The following is a 6,170-nucleotide window of genomic DNA, read 5'->3' on the forward strand; positions in this document are numbered from 1 at the left end:
TCTTCAAAGTCTGCTTCAGGACCACGTAGCTAGTTGGGATGTCCTGAGGTTATAAAGAGCCCGACATAAGACTTTGTTACATCACTTGGATTGATTTACCTGTGAACAAAATGCTTGAGAAATTAAAGAACGAGGATGAAGCAGAAGATGAATTGACTGCAGAAGGGCTGGTGGTGTGCGTACACTTGGCACATTCCAATCAGTCGAAGAAAGGTTGCTGTGGTGAGATAGGACTGTCATAATCCTGGGCAACTGTCAAACGGGACATAAGCCCACCTGTTATAATCAGTGACTGTTGCTTCATGACAAACAGGCCCAAACTGCCTTTATCATTGTTTAACACAGAAGTTCTTATTGAAATATGCCCCGTCTTATCCAAAAGCCTTGACTTCCTTTAAGGCCTTTGTGCTCAAAGCTTTGGCAGCCAGTCCTAGGAATATTGCTGGGAATGTAAGTGCAGGGAGCATGACTTTTAACCAGTTTGCAATAAGGATTGACTAGGCCAGCGTGTTGAGACATGACCTCTTTAATATGTCAGTGCCACAGACAGGGTTCAGTATTGTGGCTGTACTGTAGTAAGTGCAGAAACGTGGTGCTGCTGCCTGCCTGTTATTCACCAGCAACATTTGCTTCCCTGTAGTCAGTGGATGTTTTTTGCTGTAGTGGATATCAATGTGTTGCCCCCTCTGGCCTGTTTTAGATATGATCTAATCGGTGTGGCAGCCCCAGTATCGCTAACAAAAAGCTTGCAATTTCTACATGTCTTATTCGCACATTGGCCGATCACCAACATATAAATATTGAAAATAGGAGCAGGAGTAGGCCATTCAGCCCTTCAAGCTTGCTCTGCCATTCTGTGTAATTGTGGCTGATTATCCAACACAGTCCCCGGTTCTTACTTTCTCCCTATACCCATTGACCCCTTTAGCTCTAAGAACTGTATCTAACTCCTTCAACATCATCCTGTAGACACTTAAATTGTGGATTATAGCTCAAACCCATAACCTTCTGACTCAGCAACTAGAGTAAAATCAACTGAGCCAAGGCTGCCCCTTTGCGAGGAGGTGATAACATAGTGGCAATTCTACTGGGCTACTAGCCCAGAGGTTAAGACTAACGTTTCTTGGTCCTGGGTTCAAATCCTGCCACAGCAGCTGATGGAGTTTGAATTCAATTTAAAATTTTGAGATTATTATAAAATAAAAGTTAGCTTTCGCAATGGTGACCATGACATCTACCATCACTAGCTATATAAGTGGAGAGGCAATGGCCTAGAGGTATGACTACTGGCCTATTAATCCAGCAACTCAACTAACTTTCTGGTCAGCTGGGTTCAAATCCTGCAGATGGTGGAATTTTAAAAAACCTGGAATTAAGAATCTAATGATGACCATGTCGATTGCTGGAAAAACACATCTGGCTCACTAATGTCCTTCAGGGAAGGAATCTGCCATCCTCACCTGGTCTGGCCTACATGTAACTCCAGACCCATAGCAATGTGGTTGACTCTCCACTGTCCTCTGAATTGGCTCATCCACATCTGATCATAGAATAAGGAGAACGGATACCATTGGCGGCTATGCCTTCAGCTACCCTGATCCTAAGGAATTCTCTCTGTTCTCTCCTTGAAGCTGCTCCATAAAACCTATTTCTTGGACTAAGCACTGTAAACAACAAATGCTGGAGATCACAGCAGGTCAGGCAGCATCCATGGAGAGACAGCCATGTAATGTTTCGAGTCTGGATGACTCTTCATCAGAGCTGAAGTAAAGTGTGGAGGGGACAGCATTTATGCTATGGTTTGGGGGTGTGGTGTGGTGGGGGTAATGGGTGTAGGGTGCTGGCGAAGAAAAGATGTTGATAGTTCAGTTAAAGTGATCAGAATGTGTGTCTCCTGCCAGACTTGAAAGAACAGTAAGTGGGATTGGGGGAGGGGAGGATATGAAAACAAGCTAAAAGAAAGGGAAGAAATAGCTGGAACTGCAGATGTTAGAAGAGGCTTCGCAGTGGGGTTAAAATCGAATCAGCAGTTTAAAGGTGTTGAACTCAATATTAGGCCAAGGAGGCTGTAAAGTGCCTAGTCTGAAGATGTGAGATTGTTCCTCCCTTTTGTGCTGTGATTCACTAGAACACTGCAGGACAGACATGTGGGCATGGGAGCAGGACGCTGTGTTAAAATGATTGGCTATGGGAAGGTCGGGGTCCTGCTCGTGCACAGACCAGAGGTGTTCCGCAAAGCTGTTACCCAGCCTGCGTTTGGTTTTGCAATGTAGAGTAGGCTATGTTGGGTGCAGCGAATAGAATACACAAGATTGGAGGAGGTACAGGTGAAATGCTGCTTCACCTAGAAATACTGTTTAGACCCTTGGATGGTGAGCAGGGAGGAGGTGAAGGGGCAGGTGTTGCACATTCCGCGGTTAAGTGGAAAGGTGCCATGGAGAGGGGGATGGAATGATGGTTGTGGAATGAACCAAATTGTCCAGAAGGGAATGATCCCTGTGAGGAAACACAGCTGGGGGAGTGAGGGGAAGATGTGTTTGGTGGTGGTGTCTTGCTGGAGTTGTCTGAAATGGCGGAGAATGATCCTTTGAATGCGGAGGCTGGAGGGATGCAAAGTGAGGACCTGGGGAACCCGATCACGCGGATGTGAGTGATGGGAAGGGGCAAGGGCAGAAGCATGGGTGTTAGGTCAGATGTGGTTGAGGGCCCTGTCAACCACAGTGGGTGGGAAGCCATGGTCATGGAAGAAGTAAGCCATGTCAGCAATGCGGGTATGGAACGTGGCACCATCCAAACAGATGCAATGTAGGGGAAGGCAGCTAGTTATCTGCCCAGATACCTCCTTTAGTGGCTCAATATTTATCAAAGTAGTCCTTCAACTCCATAATCATCAGTGTCACTGCAGTTAAAATACCGTATACATTTCTGGTCGCCACAGAAAACAAGAAAAAAAGGACATTTCAGTTGTTAAGGAGTAAAAAAAGAGAGAAACCAGACGGGTTTGAGGGTTTGGTGGAGGGAGACGGAGGGAAGATAAGGTTAATGAGGAGATGTGCCAAGCTATATTCTCACTGTAAATGAGAAGGTCTGGAAACGGTATGACAACTGTTTCCTGAATATACAACACGGTTGTTGACTTTAACAAGCTGTTTCACCCTCTCCAAAAGTGTAGAATCAGAGAATGTTACCCTGTGCTCACAGGGGAGCAGCTCAATTCAAAAGAATCTGCAGAAATTGCGTCTCACTAAGTGAGTGATAAATCTGTGCACCAGACACCCTGACAAGATGAAGGGAACAGACATTGTGACTCATTCAAAGGAAAATTAGATAGATTTCCATCAGAAAGTCAAATGTTAGGATAAGTAAGCTGAGTCATGTCCTGTGGTAAATGCAGATTTTTCTATTATTCTTCTATACCATGTGGCTGTTGCTGGCCGGGGCAGCATTTGATGCACATCCCTAATTGATTTGATTGGTTTATTATTGTCACATGTACCGTGAAAAGTGTTGTTTTGCGTGCAGTGCAGGCAGATCATACCATACAAGGTGCATTAAGGTAATAGAACAGAGTGAGGAATACAATGTTACAGCTGCAGAGAAGGTGCACAAAGAGCAAGATCAACATTAAATTTGCAACTTGAGAGGTCTAATTGCCCTTGAGCTGACTGACTTTTAGCCAATTTCAGAGGGCAGTTAAGAGTCTACCACATTGCTATGGGTCTGGAGTAACACGTAGGTAAGGATAGCAAATTTCCAGTCCAAAGGTCAATAGTGAACCTGATGGATTTTTTTTAACAATTTTAACTTTTTTAACAATTGAAATGCTCATCATTAAACAAGCTTTAATTCCAGATTTTATTCAACTGAATCCAAAGTAATAGCGACCATCTCCCCAATGTGTGTGAGGGCTATAAGACTTTTGGATATGCTAGAGGTCACTCTCTCTGCCCACTGGTGTTTACCCACCTCCTCGAGATGTGGGCTCCTCGAGGTTGATAACTGAGATGAGTCAGCAACTGCATTGTTCTGACATCATGTGGCTAACAGAGAGCGGGGACATATCACTGGGGCGCAGTCAGTCATCCTGTCTCTAAGCTAGATGCTGTAGGTTCTAGTCCCACTCCAGGTCTTGAGGACAATGGAAGGAGTGTCAAAGTGCAGTCAAACAAATTACACATCAACCTGCAAATCGTTCCTAGACAATGCCAGTGGCAGCCAGTAAGTTGGGGGAGAAATTCCGGGTCAGCCACAAGACGGCAAGACATTTAGATCGTCTCCTATCACTATCCATAGCTCCAGCCTGGAACTTGCATGTTATCATACGAACACAAAATTCCTGAGTGAATTAAAGCACACCAACACCCTATAGAAACCTGGAACAAACTGGTAAGCAGCTCTCCTAGATCCATTAGTGAAATGATCCCCAATGTTTCTCTTAAACTGGGAAACAACAGAATCTTAATCCGTGAAACCTTCATCAAAAATATGCTTAGTGAGAATATTAGACCAGGCTTCCAGAGGCAAGGTCAGTGGATGGAGTTATGATGTAGGACATTGGTAAAGAAGCCAGCATCCTGTCACCAATTTACCCTTTATTTACACGTGGAGAGTCCTTGACACTGATCCAGCTCCCTCAGAGCCAGGTCTCAGAGTGAACAGAACCTCTGACATTCCTGTTTATATCTGTCAGCCAGGGCTCCCTGATTGGACTAGGTTAAAAGCCCCAATCAGAGAACTCACATTCTATAAAGTCCAGAGATAGTAGGAACTGCAGATGCTGGAGAATCCGAGACAACAAGGTGCAGGGCTGGATGAACACAGCAGGCCAAGCAGCATCATAGGAGCAGAGAGGCTGATGTTTCGGGCCGAGACTCTTCATCAGAAAAGGGGGAGGGGAAGGGGGTTCTGAAATAAATAGGGAGAGAGTGGGAGGCGGATAGAAGAGGGATAGAGGAGAGGATAGGTGGAGAGGAAACAAACAGGTCGAGGAGGCGGGGATGGAGCCAGTAAAGGTGAGTGTAGGTGAGGAGTTAGGAAGGGGATAGGTCAGTCCAGGGAGGACGGACAGGTCAAGGGGGCGGGATGAGGTTGGTCGGTAGGAGATGGAGGTGCGGCTTGAGGTGGGAGGAGGGGATAGGTGGGAGGAAGAACAGGTTAGGGAGGCGGGGACGAGCTGGACTGGTTTTGGGATGTGGTGGGGGGAGGGGAGATTTTGAAACTTGTGAAATCCACATTGATACCATTGGGCTGCAGAGTTCCCAAGCGGAATATGAGTTGCTGTTCCTGCAACCTTCGGGTGGCATCATTGTGGCACTGCAGGAGGCCCAGGATGGACATGTCGTCTGAGGAATGGGAGGGGGAGTTGAAATGGTTCGCGACTGGGAGGTGCAGTTGTTTATTGCGAACCGAGCGTAGGTGTTCTGCAAAGTGGTCCCCGAGCCTCCGCTTGGTTTCCCCGATGTAGAGGAGGCCCGCGGACAAGGGAGGCGCAGTTGTAGTATGGCGCACTGGCCTCTACATCGCCGAGGCCAGACGCCAACTCTCCGACACCTCCTCCTACCGCCCCCTTGATCATGACCCCACCCCTGAGCACCAAACCATCATCTCCCAAACCATCCACAACCTCATCACCTCAGGTGACCTCCCACCCACGGCCTCCAACCTCATCGTTCCCCAACCTCGCACTGCCCGCTTCTATCTCCTTCCCAAAATCCACAAAACTGAATGCCCTGGTCAACCCATTGTCTCCGCCTGCTCCTGCCCCACCGAACTGATCTCCAACTATCTAGACTCCATTTTCTCCCCCTTGGTCCAGGATCTCCCTACCTATGTCCGTGACACCACCCACGCCCTCCACCTCCTCCAGAACTTCCAATTCCCCGGTCCCCAACACCTCATCTTTACCATGGACGTCCAGTCCCTCTACACCTGCATTCCCCATGCAGATGGCCTTAAGGCCCTCCGCTTCTTCCTGTCCCGCAGGCCCGACCAGCCCCCTCCACTGATGCCCTCATCCGCTTAGCCGAACTCGTCCTCACACTCAACAACTCCCCTTTCAATTCCTCCCACTTCCTACAGACAAAGGGGGTAGCCATGGGTACCCGCATGGGCCCAAGCTACGCCTGCCTCTTTGTAGGTTACGTGGAACAATCCCTCTTCCGTACCTACAC

This window comes from Rhincodon typus, chromosome 32 (assembly GCF_021869965.1).
Source record: "Rhincodon typus isolate 14 chromosome 32, sRhiTyp1.1, whole genome shotgun sequence".
In the NCBI taxonomy this organism is placed as follows: domain Eukaryota; kingdom Metazoa; phylum Chordata; class Chondrichthyes; order Orectolobiformes; family Rhincodontidae; genus Rhincodon; species Rhincodon typus.